Raw genomic sequence first — 22035 nt, 5'->3', positions numbered from 1 at the left:
GCAGGCAGCCGAGAGGAGATCCCCTTAGAGGAGCATATGGCTGCCACTCAGGGGACTGAAGGGGATCGCTCCAGCTGAGTGTGTGTACAAAGCTGGAGTGACGCTTCCACATAAGACCGAGGAGGGGCAGCAGGAGTCAAGGTGGCTTGGCGCAGCATCCTGCCAGGTCCACAGATAGCAGCAGGGACTTGACCCTAGGAGAAATGAGGTTTGACGCAGCGCCATGCTGGAAGTCATGGATAGCAAGGACCTGAACCTGGGAGAGAAGGTTGGCCATGCCTGTTGGTAGGCTGTCTCCTCTGTTTGTAGGGTGAGCAGAGGAGATGTCTGTTTCAAAGGGATCCACCAGTAACTGAGTTTTAGGAGACTGCATCATATACAGTGATTTTAACCTCAATTTTAATGTCTATTTATTTATAATGAATTTTTTTAACCTCCTCAATCACTTTGACTTTTATCGGATTATTTCTTTATTGGACTTTAACACTGCACTTTTGGATCATTGCTTGATCTTGGGATTGATTTTAATATGAGCACCAAAACCTGTCTGGATTTATGTATCCTCATTTGCTCAGCTTATCTCATTTATGACTATTGACAGTGGCAGGTTCAAGAGGGTCCCAAACAGAAGTGGGAGCATGGAGCCTACCCGCTCCGTCACAGGGAGCACCAGTCTATCTCAGGGCTGCTCATGTACCTGTCCACAAAGGACCAATTTGCAATCAATAGTCCACCTAGCACACATATCTTAAGATGTATGATGAAAAACACACTCCAGGGAAAACCACGCAGTATCTCCACAGACAATTACCAGGCCAAGATTCAATCTCGGGGATCTGGATTTGTGAGGCAGCAGCACTAACCACTGCAGCACTGGGCTACCAAGATTTGAATAAATTCGATGAAATGCATTGATAGTTAGAATGTTAAAGGGTACAGTACAGTATATTGTATTTTCACGTGCACTCCAATACATGTTAGCTAAAGATAGGATCAAATATGACGCTCGCTTAACCCCCTCTCACTGAAACAAAACTGGCCAAGCTGGAGTGTGCACCCTGCAAGTACGCCTTGTGTGGGATTCACTCTCTTGCATGCTGCATTTACCATGCATCTCAACTCTGAATACTGCTGTAAATGCACGCTCTGGACAGACCTGGTGGATTACTGCACTCAGTGCTATGTTCAGCCTGTACCTCCAGTAATGAGTGAGCCCACACCCATGTCTAATGGGGTCCGTATTTTACTGCAACTAGTCTATTCTCCATACAACATGCAGCCTAGGGCACACTGCATCTCTCTGGGGACTAATATCTCGGTCTGCTGACCTAATAACTCCTCCATTATTTCAAAATGTCCTTAGAGAATGACAGAAAAAGCCCCTTCACGCCAGAGCTGAGCAGCCCCCCATCTGGGTGTATTTGCCACTTTCTGCTTGTAAGGTATTGATTTGTTTCAGCAAGGCGTTATAGCTGATTTACTGGCGATGCGTCATATCCTCACCGAATTATGGAAAAAGAATGAGCAATCTGAAGTATTTACTGTAAGTGTGGCCAGTCCTGGGACTTGCGGCTGACATCACCCTGTTTTTAGTATCTTAAATGTCACCTGACTGGCTTGAACCTATGTTGATCTAAACAGCTCCACTGTTACAGGACATATTAAATTTGTGTTCTGTGAGGGGGTGGGCTGATATTGATTTCTACAGAGCTTGGTGACCATTCATTTGCAACAGTAATGGACCTCAGCATTATGTTGGACAATCTGAGAGTCGCCAGTCCTCATTCCTGCTTACCATTTTAAAAATCAAGTTTAATTTGGTGTGTGGCATAGTAGCAATGAAATGTTCAGTCACAACTAATGGTTTAAATTTCACATCTTATCTGATATTTAGATTCCCCAGGTGGCACTGAAATTTGGTAATGGGGAAAGGGAAGCCTGGCCTACCATTCTTAGGCCATAGCCAGATTAAACAGGGGTGGATGGTTAGCAGGCAGTTGAGCTTTGGGTGGGCTCATGCAGATATGGAGGCTCCTAGAGGCCAGAGGGATGTGAATGTGTGAGAGGAATGTGAAGATTTGATTTTAGGACTGGTCCTTTGACCCCCTGCTGCTTTTCCGTCAAGCCTCTGTATACATGTATTTCTTCTGGTTTAGATTTTTTTTTTTTGGTGTTTGAATATTGCATATTCAGATGACAAATGTGTAGCATAAGGAATTTAACACTCTGCAATAGATTTCCTGTAAAAACAAATCAACTGGTTTGTTACGAGCCATCAATTTTCCAATAATAAACTTTCCCTGTGCGCTGCTTTACCTTGAAAGAAACAGAATACTTGAAAGATCTATGGGCTCAGCAAGAAGAAAATCGACCTAATAATTCAGGGTACAGGAACGAGTCTACTGTATACTGACTGATCGCTTAGAAAGTGATACTTATTCCAATGCAGCCCACTGTGGTATTAAAGCAGAACATCATTGGGATCAATTAGCTTGCAGCCCAGGGAGTTCTAGCAGAATGAAATGGGACTCATGGAAGCTACTTGCCTCTACAAATCAAATGATCTGAATTAGGTTAGTCAGCTAATTTTTAGTTCATGTGGCACTTACTTGGTGGCCTTGTCCAAGTGTAACACTCAGTGACACTTAAGGTGTAATGAAGGTCAGCACAGTGGTTTGTGCAGCTGTTTGATAGACCGAGAGTTCTGGTTTTGTATCCCACAGCCTGTTCTTTGTCAAGGTGCGGTTGGCAGGTTCTAATCCTTTTCTGCAAAGGTTTTACTCTGGACTTCCTCCTACATCCTCAGAGATGTGCAGGAATGCTTAATTAACAACTCCATATTGGACCAGGGTTTGGTGCATATGCGAGTGGTCCCAAGATGGACTGGCGGCTAGTCTAGAGTTGGTGCCTGCCTTGCATCTAGTACTGCTAGCATAAGCTCCATCTCCCTATGATCCTTAACTGGATTAAGCAGATGTGAGAATAAATGATTGAATGAACAAGCAAAGATAAGAGTGGAATATGAAACATAGTACTGGTTTGAGGCCAGACAAACAGTCCTACTATGAACTTTTTGAGTTCTAAAATGATAACTAAATAGTTAAAGTCAGGACTAGCCAGGAGCTGAAAGCCAAATAATACCTTCAAAAAACAGCACATCACAAAGAGAGCTTTGTTTAAATTATGTGTAGTCTTAGTGTCATGATTTGAAAATCCCAAAATGAAGCCTGCGAAGTAGTCCCAAAATCCGTTGTGAAAAGCTTCACAAGAGGAAGGGTCACTGTCAACCTTAGACTTGTATCACTAAATGGGCAAATAAAGAATCTTTGTAGAATAAAAGATCTGTTTCACAAAATGCTCTGTAACACAAGAAGCTCTCGGGAGCACAAAAGGCCAAGAAGCAGTTTGCTTTCACAAAATAGACAATCCAGTGGCAAACAAGCAAAGAGAGGTCAAAAACATAGCAGATAAATCAAAAATCTGTTAATACAAGAAAAACACAGCAATAATGGACGAGAACTCACCAACACCTAAGGCCGGGGTTATGCTTTACGCGACGTGATGCTCCTGCTACACAAGCATTTTACTGTTTATACCTACGCGCGTACTTTACGTAAATCTGGAAGATTCCACCAGGTGGTAGTGCAAGATATTATCACAGTGAGAATAGGTTTGGCTTCGCTGTGTTGTGAATTGCCTGGAACAACCATTAAATTCCGATGACACCTTACCACAATATCTCTGAAAAGGATGTTTAATGATTAAATCCATCAGTCCAGGGATTTGTCCATTTCAGCTAGCATTGGGCACGAGGCAGAAACAATCCCTGGACTAGGCATCAGCTCATCGCAAGGTGAATACAAACACTCACATACACTAGCGCCATGTTAGTGTAACCAAATCTGCATATATTTGGAAGGAAACCCAGCGGGAAAACATGTAAACTCCAGGCAGGGAATATCAGCGACGTGACTCCCTGCAAGACAGCAGCGCTAACGCTCTGCCACCATGTCACCCCATGTATGTAATTATTAACAGTATTAATTATTTCAACGAAATTACTGATTTATCTGTAAAATGTAACGTGCATACTTTAATGCATTTCATCATGAAAGTGATATCAAATATAAATCTAAGGATTCTAAATGTGCAGAGAGCTGGAATATCATACATTTAATGTGCGCAGTGTGGTGATCTATTGCTGGCGATCTACTGCTGTCAGGGCCGGAGGAAGCCCTAGAAAAAAAGAAGGCACAGAAGACGGTATGTGAGGCTTTTGAAATGTATCGTGTCTTTACGATCAGGAATATGCGACACTTGAATATAAAAGCACCACGAATACATTTGTATGTCGGCATATTGCTTCACCACATCAAATCATTCATCAAACATCGAAGTGAGCACACCGATCTCGTAGGGTCCGCAAAGCGGCTTTCTGTCACATGTAGATAGTAAACAGAGACTCTGACGTCACATTCCAATTTTTATCACACTGCGTCCCCTGACTTTTTGCTGGTACTGCAACTCGAGCACGCATCACGTTAATTTCTGAGGACCTGCTCAGTGGATACATCAAATGAATGCTGGGAATGCGTGGCAGCCATGAGGTGGGTGCATACGTGTTCTGAGCATGATGTATAAACAAGCCCTTACACACACAACTGTGTGTTCCCTCTGCCTTTATAAAGCTGAGGGCGGTCCCTTGATGGTGATGGACAGATGGCCCCACCTCTTAGTGAACCACCCAGAAAATAGAAGGAAAATGGAAGCATGGGCACATAGAAATCAAATACTATACAAAGCTAATTAAGACACAGAAAAATTCAAATAATAAATAAAAATAACAATATTAACAGAACAAAAGAATCAAACATGAATAAAACAAGACATAAAAAAGGAATCTGAACACAAGCTAGGGGAGAAACCTTTGCTGAAAACTAACACTTGGATGATCAGGAAGTGAACGGCACTGACCTTATGAACGGTTGTGTTGATGACATCACAAGCCATTCACTCCCATTTGTCAAAAAATCCATAGCAACTGCAAAGAAGTTGAACAATTGATGGCTACACTCATAATAAACAATCATGGCATTGTGATAAAACATAAAATATTTTTTAAAAAGCCTACACAAAAGAGGTAAAGCCTTAAAGGAAGAGGGGAACATTAAAAACCCTGTGCCCAAAATTCAATGACATACTGTAGATCCTTAATATTAAGAGAGTTAAAAAAAAAAAAGCAAAACAGAATCATAAAGACATGTCTAAAAGGTAGGCCTTAAGTACACAAGGCAGTCTGAGATCCCAAAATGTAAATCACTTAAACAAAGTCCATTAAGCAGAAAATCAAAAATTGAAAAATACGCAAAAGTTGAATGTTAAAAGTCACAAAACCGCTGAAACTGTAGAAATACATGTAAGCCATGGAATTACTCGTTATAGCAGAATCAGGGAACAGGAAGAAACCACAACTAGAAAAAAGGTCAGTCCATCAGAGGACACATTCAGGGCACACACAGCCTTGTGCATATTGGTCCAACTGACCTAACATCACAGTTTTACGATCTAATAGGAAACCATAAAAGTCCAAAATTAAACTGAAGATTTAGGGAGAATGAGTCAATTTTTTCTGTAGCTGTCAGACTCTAGCTCTAATCACTTTAATCCAGAGCTTTTTGAGTTAGACCACAGCATATATTACATATATTTTCAGGATATTGACTTCTCATCTTATATATTAACAATATGTCCTAACTGATAAGAGCAAACATGTCAAAGGGGCGCTGGGTCCAAAGGGTCCCAGAAGGATGAGGTCAAGGCTCATGAATGAATACTGAAAAATAAAAGAAAGGAATCCAGCTACTTAATGGAATTCTGAGCTGGAGAAAGGCTCTCAAGTAGGCCTCAGCCCCCGTTGTCTGTCCTAAATTGGATGTCACTAAGAGTTAATAACACAGCAGGATTTACCCATTTAACTAAAGTGCAGGCCACCTGGAGTAGACTACACTAGTAGCTATGCCCCATGCTTTCAACCCATCCTGGTAGGGTTAGTGCCTTAGGAATAAAGCCAAGTGAGAATCAACAGCACACTGGTGTTGGAAGTGAGAAAATTGATTTTGACGTTTGAAAAGAATTTGGTGCTAAATTTCAATTGTTGCAAGCCCCGAGGAGGTATACTGCCTTAATGTTGGTTTGGTGGGTAATTTAGCACCTGTGGTCCTGGCGCTTCCACCAGTGAAACACAATTAACATCAACTGTGGCAGGATCCTGATACTGTGGGGAGCAAGGTTGTGATCCTACTAAATCCTGTACTAGCAGCTGTAAAAGACTAGACACTTACTGATCATAAACTGAAAGGCCAGGCAGTCCAATCTGAAAATCTAAAATGTGTAACTCTGATATATCTGTATATTTGTATTATACACACAAAAAAGGCTGGACATTTCCTTTAAATTAGTTATTTGTTTTCCTTCATGTTAATTTAAACATCTGTCCATTAACATACTATGAATTATGTTATCAAGTCATCCATTAACTGTATTGTGCATGCATGACTTACTGTTAGTGATTATATCTTAATATCTATTCTTTGGTGTAGAAGCAGTTCTGTTATCAGTATGTGCCAAACTCTTTAACACTCCATGATGAATGTATGCTACAGGAGACACATACTCCCAGTAAAATTAATTCTTTTATGTCTTAGTTTAATTCTAAATGAAAAACTTACCAACAAACATATCAAAACAGGTGGTGGAGATCAAAATACAGACAAGAATAGTCAGGTCAAGTTGACAAAAACATAAGAAATTCAATCAATTAAAAGTATACTTAGCATGGTATATATATATATATATATATATATATATATATATATATATATATATATATATATATATATATATATATATATATATATATATATATATATATATATATATATATATATATATATATATGTGTGTGTGTGTGTGTGTGTGAGAGAGAGAGAGTATGTATGTATGTATACATATAGAGTCACAGATGTGCTCCTGGGGATTATCTTCCTGACTAAGTTAAAGTCAAGTGATAACACTCCAGGAGGAGAGGAGGGACTGTTGCTAACTGTCTCTTCTCTAACTCCAACAGCTCTGAGAAGAGATCCAGGGAGAGCACCTAACCCTGCCTATAATTCTCCCGTCAGGGCTTTATAAAAAATGAAAGGTGGCACCTCACTCTTGATCCTGATCACAAATCAGACAGAGCTCCTCTGTTAACGAAACACTCATGTCAGAGAATCTTTTGTTTGGGCTGGTTTCTTTGCAACTACCTTTTCAGTTGTGCCACATTGCTCCTTTGTGTTTATTTGGTTGTTTATGAATGGGGATGTCTAGTTGGTGTCATCAGTAATTCTCCCTGATTCCTTGTGGTCTGCCTGCACTGTCACTAAAATCTACACATATATGTGTGTGTGTGTGTATAAAACCATATACGATATATACAGTAGGTATCTGCAATTATTATCCATTTAAACATACTGTTTTTATGTTGTAATATTTGTTGTAATGATTAGCTGTTTATTAACCTTATTATGTTTGGATAGAAACTGTCACTTAATCTACTGGAGCATGTAATTCATTTGTGTGTTCATACCAAAGTATATGTGTATATTTGTTTATTCATTTATTTACTTACTTTTTACCTATTTATGCATTTATTTATTTTAAGAGTTTCTTTGAATGGCAAATATCTCCATGGGGACAAAAAAAAGTTCTGTCCATCTATCAATGTATCTATCTATCTATCTATCTATCTATCACTTATATAGTGCATTTTGAATTTCAAATAGTCAACATTCATCATGTTCTTGCAGTAGGATGCAGTTTGAGAAGCGTATTGCAGCACACTGGTGACATTGTGAGCAGATCTGATGGTCAATCAAATTCAACAACAGCTCTACTAGTGGAGCTCTGGAGATCCATAGTTTGACTCTATTAGTGAATTGAGTGCGATCATCACAGTAGAGATTGTGTTGTCCTTGTGTTCTTTATATTGAGCCCCAAGGGGCAAGGCCCTCTGATACTGTAGCTAGGGAACTGCCATCAGAATATATAAAGCCTGAGTTGGCTCAGCACCACTGCTGAGGTATTAGTTTATATACTGTATCTTGTTTGGTAAAATTTAGGTTCCTTGATTTTTTTTTTAATTGCTCTTTTTTGATTATATTGTTTTTTGCAGTCTTGCTTGCATTTCTGGTTTCAATATTGCATTATGGACATGTTTTTTTTCTGTAGACCATCTTTTGCATATTCTTTCTCTAGCTTTTATTTATTTTAGTCTTTTGTTAATACTTTTTTGTTATTGAGAATCATTGCTTGTGTTATTTTGTACCATGGTGCTCCTCTAATTTTGTTTTTGGTGAATTGTAAGCTATGTCCCTTTTATAGTGTGCAGGCCACAAAGCCTATTTCTTGAGTTTTGGGTTGGTGAGCCTACCTTGTATTTATTGAAGTCTACTTAGTGTTTTTCAGGTCTGTTGAAGTTTGAGGCCTATTTTGTGTACCAGTCATAACATACTTAGTATCTATGGATAATGTACAAGTAAGTTGCATTTAGATATAAATTAAGTAAAAATAATTAAATATCACATATGCCTGCATGACTATGTTGAGCATGAATCACAGTGTTATACTAATTATTGATTAGATCTGTTGATGGTAAGTTAGACTTATTTGTGAGCACATCACGGATAATGCAGAGTCATTATCTGCAGCAGGGTAGACACAAAGTGTGATGGTGTCACTCCAACATGGTAAAAATCAATACTAAGTAGACATATAAAGGGTTTGCTTTTATTTAAAAGGAGGGCTAAAAGAAGGTTAGCCCATAGAAATAACACAACATCCATCTGCTCTGATCTGCCTGTGTTCTACATGCCTTCCGGGCAACTGCCAGCTTTCCCCTTTTCATTACATCTCCTCTCCCCTGCATTCTCAATTTCATTTCTCTCCTGTAAAGCTGCCTCACCTTTGAATCAGTGAGCTCTGGCACCCAATGGCCACTCGTACTTGGGTACATAGTCATAGTTAGTCTTAGGTATTCACCAAGTAATAATGTCCTTTGGCAGCCCCTGGCCATATTGTACTTCTGCACTCACTAAATTGCTTATGAGGGCCCTGGCATCTCTCTCTCTCCCCTGGGCGTTATTGCCATACCTAAAGGGTAAGGTAATATAACGGCTTCTTGGCAGTGTCCCAGAACCTCTCTCTGAAAACGACCTCCACGATTCCATCCCCACAGATGCCTTATGAGGAGGTCTTCAGAAAGTGAGCTGAGGTGTCCTTACTGTGTTTCCTCTTGATGCTCTTGTTCCAGGAACACTGCTTTGCTTTTACAGAAGTGCCTTGTGTCTTGGAAAATTATCCCCATATTTAATAGGCCTCTGAATACCTTGTGTAGCTCTGTTTTCTGTCACAGCTGGGGTCATATCTGTGACAAACATCACTGAAGTGTCATTTTTATGATTTCATATCTTTCATCGGAATGTGAAAATGCAGCGCAAATCTCAGACATGGCTCATCTGAATTGAATTCCAGGGTGGGAGGGCAAATGGATAGGCTTGCTTCTCCGTCAACTGGATTTTGAAGAAAAAGCAATCATTTACTGACACACCCCCCCAAACCCCCCCCCCCCCATTGACAGTATTAAATAATCTTGAGTCGACCCATTTTTCATTTAAATAACATGGAAATGCCGGAATGGAGCAGGTGACAGCTTTTTAATATGGAACTGGGGGCCGCCTGAAGGCAGAAAGCCTTTTGGGGATCTTCAAGGCTCTGTCTTTAGCTGAATACCCTTTATTAAATTTTTATTAAAATCAATGAGTCTTGCAGATCTTCTAAATTTGGCCATTGTTCGCTTTGTGTATAGTGACTGGCAGTTTTTCATCAAACTACACGTTTTAAGATAAACTTGAATATATCAGTATATACTTTTATTCTACCATTTATGTATTATGGGGCATTATAACAAACAGAAAAAAACAGAAAGGAAAATGGAATCAAGAGTACGTCTAAGTGAGATGATTTGTTCCACACGCTAATTAGAATGTATATGTGCACAGAGGTCATAGACTTTTATACCTGATCTGTCTTCTATGGGATTATGGACAGAAGGACCTCCATTCTTTAAAAGTAGGACCAGACTTGATTATGTAAATATTAACACTGGGTGGTCCAGCTCTGCTCCTAAAAACATTTTGCTGGTTTCTGTTTGGTAGAAGGAAATAGCCTCGGTGCTTAGAGGAGGCAACATTGCCTTTCTGTCGATAGAAATCTGATGAGGAGCAGTGCCCCTTAAATTACCTACCCATCATTTATCAGATCCATTAAATCCGATTCACAAGGACCATCAGCCCATCAGAGAGCCCACTCAACCACAAGCTCCAGAAACCTATTATTCTGAGTCTTGTTGGGACGTTTTAGAGCCACTAATCCTTAAACATACATTTCCCATTTTCTTCATGTAACAAGAAATTGGAAGAAAAATGCACACAAATAAGGGGAGAACATATAAAGAGAATGAAATTAATTGCTTTCAGTTTTTTAAATAAAACGTGTACTATTTAACTTGTATGCTTTGATTTAGGATTGTTTAGATGTAACTTGTAAGTGAATAAGCTGTGTGACCAAGACTATACTTATATTATAGAGCATATAAGGGAAAACTAGCTTTACTTTAATTGTGTGTATTTAAACAAGAGTTTAGCAGACATTAAGGAGTAGGAAAATGCAGGCACAGGGCAGGATATGCATGTCATCAGCTTAATGACATCCTACTATGAGGGACAGCTGGGAAATGTACAGAGAAGATGCAGAGGCTGATCTAGTGAGAGATGGAAAGGTTTTGGGCCATGTTTGACACCACTTGAGAAAAGGGTCCATTAGATCTGTTCTTCTTTTGAACCATCAACTGAACAAACAGTGAAGTGTTTAAACAGAGTATTGAATTCTGGGATATAAATGAGGTAAGAATTATGGGAAGGAAATGCAAATTTATAGCAAAAGGTAAGAAGAATTGTTTTCAGCTATTTAAATGTTTATATTTAAACTATAAAAACTAACCAGAGTGTATATACTTGTAAGAAGGTTTGAAATAGGGCCTTTTGGGGACTTAGTTGTTTAGCTTATATCTCAGAATTAACTAAAGCTAACTTCAGGGTGACAGGTAACAAAGACCAAGTGTAAAATCCCAGTCAAGACCAAGAGTAAATTCTCAGTCTTCCATTTTTGACTAAGGTAACCTACTAAAAATAGCCCCCAAGCCACAGTTTAAAAGAAAGCACCTTTATTGGTGTGTGGCAGAAGGTATATGGCTTTTGAGAGATGCAGAAGTGAAGCAGATGACATTTGGCTTTTAAAAACAGATGCATAACACTCCGCTGTATGAGGAAAAATATATACCACCACCTTCAAAATGAAAAGATAAAAGATTTAATTAATAAATAAAAGATACCATGGCAGTGCTTACTTATAAAGAATATCTTAGCTGGATTAAGAACAACAGACTCTTTAAATTATATGGACACCTCTGTCTTGGTCACACTGAAGCAAAGCTTACTGTTTGGATGTTGACTTGAATCATTCAGGTTGGATCTTTTCTTCTGCTTTTGACTTTTAGTATTTAATGCCTGGATCCTCCAAAAATAAACATAAAAGAAATGATTCAATTAAAGTTTGAATATTATCTCACTGAAACTTGCCTTGTTAATTGATATCATCTGCCCTAGTGAAACTGAAGCATAAGGATAACCTTGCAGTAGAATATCCTGGCCTTGTCGGAGCATGTCTTGTATGCTTACAATTGTGCAGCCCTTTCAGGGGTAACAATGAGGTAACCAGCTTCTGGCTCCTGCTAAGGTTTTGAAGCTGAGGTAGCCAAATTTGCCATATTGCAAATATGTTAGATTTGGGCAGCCTTTTCAAAGGTAGTGATCTGGAAACTGAGTGTCTCATCTGTGAATTGCAGTAGAAGTACAGCTCTTAGAGCGAATCATGACCTTTGCTAAGGTAGTATGAAATTTTGGTAGCCCATTCAGGGGTGGCGATTCAGATGTCCTGACAGTAGGGCAGGCTCTGCCTTGTAGGTGCACTGCAAACAACCAAGCTTTTTGGTGGAGGTGGGGGAGACCCAGCATCTTATTTTCCTGGGCGTGCCATCCCTTTTCCCAACACTCCACCCCTATACTTTGATCTGAACATACATGTATGACTTGCGAGAGCAGTCCTTTCCCTCTCTTCCTGGAACTAATATGTATAGCTACAGCCAATAAGGCTCTGTAGTTTGGGCACAACCTTTTACCTTTTGCCTAGGGCAGCAAAGGAACTTGAGCCGACACTGCCTGACAGGAGTGGAGCTTGTGAGTGGAGTGACATGTGGCCCTTGCTAAAGTATTAATGCTGCGGTAGCCAGACTCACCCATCATTTAGATACTGACACTGAGGTAGCCAGCCTCAACCCTTGCAGCATATGATAAGAAAAAGTGATGAGTGAATGTCATATACTGTAAGTAAGTAAGTATTGTGAGCGTGTACGTCAAAATCAAGTAAATCAAGACTAATAATTTAGGCATTTCTGTTATTGACTTGTCCTGCAATATAAAAAAACCTTAGAGGCTAAAGCACCTATTTCAAACTCCCTTACAGGATAAAACAACATGCAAGCTCCACACAGGTATGATCAAGTCAGTAATCTGAATTTGGCCTCCTCATCCAGCTGTGATGTGCAGCCCTAACTGCTGCACCAATATGCTGTCCCAGCTTATGCCATTAATTCTTTATTTTGTAAAGAACCTTGCATGAGAAGAATCATCACTAAAATCCTTACAGAGAACATATTAATAGAAAATATACGTTTTCTTTAAAAAGACATGGCAGCTTTATTAAACAGCAGGGTGTTGGGTTTGCTAACTTTCTGAAGGGCTAGGCTTCCACCAGACAAAAGCCTAATGCAGCCTAATAACCCCCCAAACCCCCAAAATGGCCTCACCTTGCTATGCCCCGGGTCATCTCTGCCCTTTGGGAAGCACCATCTATAGAGCCATCTAATTAAATAAACGCTGGCTAAAAAAAATGAAAGCTCATCTGAAAGCACTCCCTCGAGGCACTGGATCTCTTCCAACAGAAGTCTGATGAGCTGAGGTGGGTGATATTTGTCTGTAAACCAGAAGTTGCACCACCTCCGCATCATTAAAATCTATTTCAAAATATGTACATCAGTGGTAGGTGTTAAGCCTGTCTTTTTTCTTGCCTACACCTTTCACACTCTCATGGGGGCAGGAGTGTTGTGAAATGGTATCACAGCGAACCGAATGTCACTGTCATGTGTAATTACACGTCGCATTGAAACATCTCATTTACTTCAATACAGAAAATTGAAAATTATAATGGTTCTTCTTCTGTTTAATAAAGGCCTGACAAAAGAGTCTTTGCGTATTTTGGTGAGGGGGGTTTCCAGAAATGCCAGTGCTAAGCTACATTTAACGAATAATGCTTTTTTTGTTCCACTAGCTAAGCAGAGAGCACAGACACTGTGAGCATCAGCATGGCCTCCGGGATTTCACCTCCTTTCTTTGTTTCATTCCTGTTTCTCAGTGGGAGTGCTGCTTCCCTGCCAATGACCCCTAATTCTCAAGGGTGGTCAAAGGGACAAAGTTGTTCACCCGATTCCATATTGCCACTTCAAACCAGTTAGTTCTGAATTTGTCAAATAGAGGGAGGCTCTTGAGAGTTCCTTGAGTCAAGACAAGATAAATACTTACGAAGAACGGGTTTATAATAATGGAATGATAATATAAGAGGAAAAATACAAAAAGCAAAGTAATTCTGTATGACTGCCTTTACAATTTCGGACTGGTAGCTAGTCCATTTTACTACTAGTACTCTACAAGTACTCCTTGCTCACCTTCCTCAGTCTATATCCCACCAGATGAGCTGTTGGTCAATCACTCACCTCCTGTTATGAAATCCTCCCACATAAAAAAAGAGTACAGACCTCCAAATCAAAAACACCTAAAAAGGTCAGACATGCCTGTTTTTCATGTCTGAGCCTACTGAATAGGTCTCACCACATGGCAGCCTAACCCCAATCCAAAGGCCGGCTTCAAAGCAGCCTGCTCCCAGAAATGATGCAAATGCTTTTAAAATCCAAAGAATGTTAAATGGTCACAGAAATGAAGAGAGGAAAAGCATAAAAAACTGTGATCCAAGGACAAAGATGATTGAAAAAAAAAACAAAGACAATTCAAGGCAGTCCAAAAAATAGCAAATCTAAAGTTTTATAAACTTGAAAACAGTTTTCTATTTGTAGTTGAGGTGTGTGCTCAGGACATGTGGAGCCCCACTGTTTCCAATTCACCCTATGTAGTCATTTGCTTCATTTGCTTTCTCTCGAGTTTCTATTCCCTCCTCCACAAAGCATCTCTCAAAGCTATCTCTGTCATAACTAATTGGCTAACAGACCTTTTCCCATCCATTGTATTGTCCTGGCAAACCATCTTTCTAAATATCAAGAAATGCTCTAATAATCACAATCACCAGCACATCACCAGATTTAAATCTGTCCAAAGACTGTGCCCTACCACCCTGAGACATCATGTAATGGGACTAGAACTAGATTCCTTATGTCATCTTTGCCCTCTTAAAGACCTTGGCACATTCCTCCAGCTATTATGGGAATGTCCTATGCTGCATCTCTATGTGACTGAATCCCTGTCCACAACTTTTTCTCTCCCCATTCATTTGCTCCTTCAAGTTCTTCTCCTCCTAGGCTCTTAATGATTGCAACCAATTCAGACAAACTGCTTTCAGCCTCTCATTGGAAATCTCCTGGCCTTGTCTCTCCCTCAGTCCTGAAGTCTCTATTTTATAATATTAGCATTGTTGAACTTTCTGTATCTCACATCAACTCTTCCAAGTCTGCTATCCACAACTGGCTTCATTCTTTGCAGATAGTAAAGGGTTGGTTGGGGGTTGCTGCATGAGGTAGTTTCACCTATTCTACTTTTCTTGATCTTTCTAGAGCCATAGGTCTCTCAGACCAGTAATGTAGCCTGTCTTCTGTGTATACATGTGGTCTGTCATTCACTGCATGAAAGGTGTGTGTGTGTGTGTGTGTGTAGAGTATCTGCATACACACTAATATTGTGGTGTAAATTTTTGTATACCAGTTGATAAATATTTTGTATGTTTTTATTTGTAACTTAGACAAAGCAGTGTAATATTAGTGTTATATAATTGACAGGAACAGTGGTGGTTTGATATTTGGATGTGTTCTTTTTAACAATGTTACATCTCCTATTTTTTATTTTTTTAGTTGACAGCTAAAAGGAAAGTTTGTCACGAAAAAAGCAGATGGGCTTTGCTTATGCTGTGGGACAACTGAACTGCTAGATCTCTGGTCCGACATTGTTAATTATTTGTTTATTTATTCTTTTTTTTTTTTTAAGAAAAATATTTTCCCTGTCATGCTTCTGTAACTGGCAGAATAAACACCAGGGGCCTCATGGATAAACGGTGTGTACGCACAAAAATGTTATGTACGCCTGATTCCACGCTCACATCACGATGTATAAAATCTTAACTTGGCGTAAAGTCACACACATTCTCATGCCAGCTCAATCCCTGCCGTATGCAAGTTCTTCGCTTAGTTTTGCAAACTTCCGGCACCCAGCTTTAAAGCAGTGCTTTCGTTCCAGTGTGCTTTCCCTTTCTTTTTTAGATCCACATCATTGATGCAACTTTATCAAATACACTGAAATTAATTGCATATTGTTTATTAGTTTAAGGCATCTGATTACAATTAACCTGTAACAATATAATTGTCCACGAAATGGCCAAACTATTCCAAATACTATAGCTGCTTTAGCATTGCTACTCTCAAGTATTTATCCCACTGTATCTGAGTGTGGAATCATAGCTCTTCAGCAGCTGATCGGAAAGAGAATTATCGGTATACAGCATCAAGCACATGCTGCCTCAGCCATGCTGAGCCTTTTCTGTACGGATCTTGAGGTTCAGAAACAGTTTCATCCCAAGAACTCTAAACCATCAAGTCCTTCTTGTAGAACACTTTGTACTTATAAGTACAATCACCTCACTGTAAACGTGCGATACAGTTATAATATTGCACAACCTGAGCCACTTTATAAAGTGCTTATTTATATATGATGACAATATCATTTTTACGATGAAATGCAGCAAAATATGTTTATTATATTATACAGATAAAACTTTAACTTCTGTATTGTTAATAATTAAACATGTGAGGACACAGTGTCACAGCGCTAGTGACAAGCTGGCACCCCATTCAGGGATTGTTCCTACTTCGCGCTGTATTCTTGCTGGGATTGGCACGACACTGGATGCATAGAATAATTAAACATGTACTACAAAGATATTTCAATGTTCCTTTAAAGATTAGAAGAATCAGTGCTCTAAGCTTACAGATGGCTTGACTTCTATTACAGAGCTGATTGTGTGGAGAGTGGATACTTGGAGAAAGACAAGGAAGGACAAGAATTGAGGTTTAGTACATTTGAAAGAGACAGCACTGCTGCAATAAATTATTTCATCGAAGGTCACGCAACACGCAGCAAGCATCTTACGTGAGGTATGAACAATCTCTGGACAGGGCACCAGCTCGTCAATTTCACTGCGCCACTGCGTTCCCATGTTTAATCACATGCTTTAATTCCTATCATCATTAAAATAATATCAAGTATACATCTCACTATTTAAATTATTCAGAGAGCTGTAATATCACGAATGTAATGGATTCTGTGTCCTGTCGGAGAAAGAGAAAGCCCGTTCAAGAAGCACATAGTGATTCACACACATAGAGCACATAGAAGAACAAATACAAAACAAAGTATTTAACATGCTACTTTAGTTATGATGAGAGTTGAGAAACTAGTAAATTAAATGATTTTAAGATGAAGTTTATGATTTTCTCCTTTAATGACAAAATAAACTACGTGATTAAAGTGGAAATTTTGAGATTAAAGTTTTGCACTTTTTTCCCCACTGTGTCCCTATTTTTTTTCTTTTTTCTGTTCCCTAATAAGCTTCTATATGGCTCTCAGACGGTGGGCTACGACTCGCTTTTTCACGGTGACTTTGATATCTGACAAATTCTTTTTTATTTCAGGCACTGTGCGACTTTGTGAACTTGACCTTTCGAGTTTCTCTGACACTCTATGTCACCCGATCAACTTCCTTTTGTTGTTTATACCACTGTTTAAACCAAGAATTCCCGAAGTGGTCGATATCGACCCTTTGGATTTGATTTGAACTTTCTAGGGGTTGATAGTTTCAATAGAAAAATTTAGGGGTTGACGACAGCAAAAATAGATCCCCTTACTACTGCTATTTGTTTGTTACTTCAAAATATCTATGAATCCAATAGGTACCTTATTAAGAAGTAAAATAATTCAAAATAACAACACTTATTTGATTAAAACACATTACATACCAAACTTGCAAACGAAAAGGTAAGATGTGTCATTAAAAGAGTCACACGTAAGAATGCATGAAAATACATTAGCACAACATATCTCTGCATTGTCTTATTGAACGTATCAAAGCAAGTGCGGACATGGAAAAACGTTGAATGTTCGCACTTGTTTGCGGTGGGACGAGACGACATATCTTCGATATTAGCAGAATCTATCAGTCTTGTACGGTCATGCTTTCATAAAACACTATTAATTGGTTTGTTTGATGTGACATGTACTTATTAGTGATTTGAACTCTGAATATAATTATATATTGAAGAGCAGTACTACAAAAAAGAAAATCAGAGGACACAGTTTATTTATTCGAGTTTGAACAAAAATCTTCTGTTTCAAGTAAGTACATACTTTATTGTTTTTTTTTATCACAAGGACTGTCGAAATTGTTTGTTAATAAAAGTTTTTATTTCTTCAGATAATAAAATGACTGATCCAAAAAAGAAATACAGACAGTACATCTTGGACTATTTGTACTTATTTTTAATTTACATATTTATTTCATATATGTCAAAATGTAAAAAAAACTCTACTCGTATTTTTTGCTTTAATTTTCGTTAGTGCAGGTTTTGATATTAAATGTTGCACAAGATAATGCCATATTCCATAGTCCTTTTATCTTTTTCAATCATTAATTACAAGTGATTAAAATGAAAAGTTTGATATCTAGTGAAATATTTACTATCAAGTATTTTACAAATTTATTAATTTGAGTAAGAAACGTAAATGACTATGGGGTCGACAGTTTTAAAAGTTTTTGGTAAAGGGGTCTGCGGCCAAAAAAAGTTTGGGAACTATTGGTTTAAACCAACAAATAGTAAGTTTTTCCTTGCCTCCACTTGGTATTCACTGATATTCTTCTGTTTTCCCCCATGCTTTCGCCATTGCCTTTTCACAGAATGCTGAGATTAAGGTTCAATTTATATTGATTTGCATATTCAAAGAGGCGTAATTCTGGGAGGAGCTGGGGAGTGGTGGCAGGTGCGGGCACGTGCGTTACTTTTCACACTGACCGGGATTTATGTAGCGGAAAAATTTGGAAGTTGCTGTACGCACAGATTTATGCATCTGGATTTTTTGTGCATACGCACATTTCCACTTTTGTCCATATGCCATGTTTTACTGTGAATTCTACGCACTGCGTTATGCATGAGGCCCCAGGGCATTAAGCCTAGAGCTACCTCTAGTTATTAGAAAATAGCCAGCGTCTCATCCTTGGCTTAAGTGTACTTTCTTTATATTTAACCTTTTTGTTGCCTTTATTTATTATTTTTTAGTTGGTTATTCATTATGTTTTTGACTTTTCATGTATTTCTTCTTTGCTAATACTGTTTTTAATGTTATATTATTGTGTTCTGTTGACTATGTGAAAATATTTGTTCTTTGCATTATGTGCCTTGTCCTTTTTATGTTGAGCCAAAGGGGATGGGGCCCCCTGACACCCCAGTTGCAGAATTGGTCCCAGGCCTTTATAGGCCTGCAAAAGCTACTGTACATGACAAAAGCTGTGGCATTAGTTTATAGTACACTTCTGTTTATTGGCTCTATTTTTTGGATTCTGGATACATCTCTGTAAATACTTATTTTGATTCTCATTTTAGTGTACTGAACTGTTGCTCTTTTACAGATTGCTTTGGTTTATCTTTAGGCATACCCTCTTGCTACATTTTTGAGTTTTTTTCTGGGAATATTTTGGAAATAAATTCTCTAAATATAAAGGAATATTGTTTTTGTTAGTGTGGACTAGGGGGATTACAGTTACCCTATCTCCTGTGTTTTCAAGATTTACAAACATCTATTCCTGTGTTGACCTTTGCAAGCCAAAAGGCCTATTTCTTGATTTTGGGGGAAGGCTTGTATAGATTCTAGGCCACATAGCAGCCTTGAGGCCTACAACTAGAAGCAAATTCTTCTTTCATGCCTTGGCTTTTGAGGAGTAACGCAGGTAAGCTTCAATTTACAGACAGCTTCACAAAACCGACACTAAAATTTTTTTCATTGGAAATTATTTCACATTTCTGAAACACAAAACATATTAAAGAGATTTTTAAACTTTAAAAATATATTTTTTTATTTCTGGTAAAAACAAGAAATTCTGCTCCCTTCATTTCAGTGTTATCCTTTGTTCTTGTTTGGGGCTGCATGAACCATGTAATTGGTACTACACCAATAAAATCAATTCTATTCATGGCTCTTGTTCACATCACCACAGCATTTTCTGCATGAAAACACGCCAAAATGCAGCATTGTGCAAATTACTGTGTTTTCACCATAAGAAAATTCAGAACACAGAAAGTCACTGCTGCCACCCCAACTCATTTTACCTAGCCTTAACCAAGATTCTTTATTTTTTTATTTTCACTACAGATCTTTATTTAAGTCAAAATTAATTCATGGAAACACTTCTAGACTGAAATGAAACACTGGAAATAAAATGCAATTCCATCTATCCACTACCATGTCCGCTTATTTCAAACCTGGAAAATTGCTACCATCATCTGTTTCCACTTGACTTTGTATTTGCCAGATTAATGTTCTCCTTCACATCATGACTGCCTGTCATTTCCTGGATGTCATCCATGTCCTTCTCCCTGTCCATTTCTACATCTTGCTCTCTTCCACAGTCCTGCATTAACTCCTCTTTAGCTGAGTTTCTTGCAGTATAGATGAAGAATTATCACTTTCTGATCAATGTTATTTCCAACATAAGTGGTTTCACAACACTGACTCTTTGTAGCACCTCCTCATTCATGACCGTGTCTATCCAGCTAATTTTTAAGAAACTCCTATAGCACCATAATTCAAAGATTGTGATCTTCTTTTTTAAGAGACATTGTAAGGGATGTAATGTTTCTGCAGCATACCTGAGAACAGGCAAGACTTGCTTTTCTTCATGCTTAGAAGGAGATTGTTCCTTATCAGCTTTTTGTTTCTCCAAAAACCTTGTTTTGCCTTGGCAATTCCAACTCTGACCTTAACATCATTCTTCAGATTTTCATTTCTCTATATTCCAAGATTTTGGAAGTTGGGTACTTGTTTTATTCTTTCATTTTCTAGTATTAGTTTTACTTCTTTGTGCCCTGCTTTTTGTCTTTTGCATGTTTACTTAGAATGTGTCTTCTTTACGCTTTTCTGCTATCTTATTAAGAACTCGGTTGAGGTCTTCCTTCTAAATTGTGCACAAAACCATATCATCTGTGTAGCTCGTCTTAGATTCACGTGCTGGAATTCCAACTCCTTTGCACATACCATAAAAGCTCAGTATGTTTAAGTGTTGAATAGCAGTGGAGACAGAACACATCCTTGCCTTAAGGTTCTTTGTACTGTTATTGGATATTCTCGTTAGATATCCATCTTACTAGCTATGAGACTGATATCTTTTCACAGACACCTCTTTTGAAGATGGCTTCTATGAGGATGTCATGTCCGATTTGATCAAATGCCTTAACAATGTCAATGAAACACAGCTGTGTTTCCTTTTGTTACTTGTTCCGATTTGCTGGTAGAGTTTTCAATGTGGTGACACTATCAATTGTCCTTTTGGTTGGAAGCCATAATGCAGTTCAATGATTTTTTTTTCTTATTTTGAGAATTTCATATGAATTGTTTTGCCCATTACTAGTCACAACACTAAGCACTAGGTGTTCAATTCCATTGCTTAACTACTACCAATAGGAATGAAAAATCACAAAAGAGTTCTCCTTTAAATCTGTTTGGTTTCTCCTAGACAACAATACGATTAAAAAGAATTAAAATGGAGACATTTCCTTTTGCCTTATGCTTCTCGGACATTTCTCCTGAGAAAAAAATCCCCCGGAATTCACATAAGGGTATCCTCCAGAGTTTCAGCAGCAAAGTCATACAATGGGCTCAAATTTTCCAAATAGTGTCTTGACAATTCTTTGCATTGTATGCTCTGTAATACAACACCTTACTAGGATTATGTAAACTGTAGTCAATGCTTCTGAATAATTCTATTAGTTGCTCTAATTTATATTGCTGTTCTCCAAATAGACCACACTCATTCTTGAAGAAAAGGCAGGCAGTGTGGCAAAGAGGTTAAAAAGTGGTTTAAATCCCACTTCTCACACCATTTGGTGATCATGAGAAAGTCATCTCAAATGTTGCAAGTCACCTGGATAAAGGTATCAGTCCAAAAATAAGTAAAAAATATAAAGTTTCAAAGAGATTTAAACAACATCTAGAAGATCTCACAAAATATACCGTGCTTTTCAAACCAAATTCTCAATTTTTGACTCCTTTTACCTCAATTGTATCTCATGTCTCCCTTATCCTAATGAATTTTAGGAGGGACACTGATGGTAAAGATGATTCCTAATTGAAACATAAATAAGAATCTTTTTCGAGTCTCATGAACCATCAAAGATCATCCATTGAGCAGTCAAATTCTTCTGTGGATATATTTACAAACAGGCTCATTGACAAACAGGAGAACAAGCTCACTGCACTGGTGCCCCAAACTGTCCTCTAG

Source organism: Polypterus senegalus, chromosome 2 (genome assembly GCF_016835505.1).
Source record: "Polypterus senegalus isolate Bchr_013 chromosome 2, ASM1683550v1, whole genome shotgun sequence".
NCBI lineage: Eukaryota > Metazoa > Chordata > Cladistia > Polypteriformes > Polypteridae > Polypterus > Polypterus senegalus.
This window is presented reverse-complemented; position numbering follows the sequence as displayed.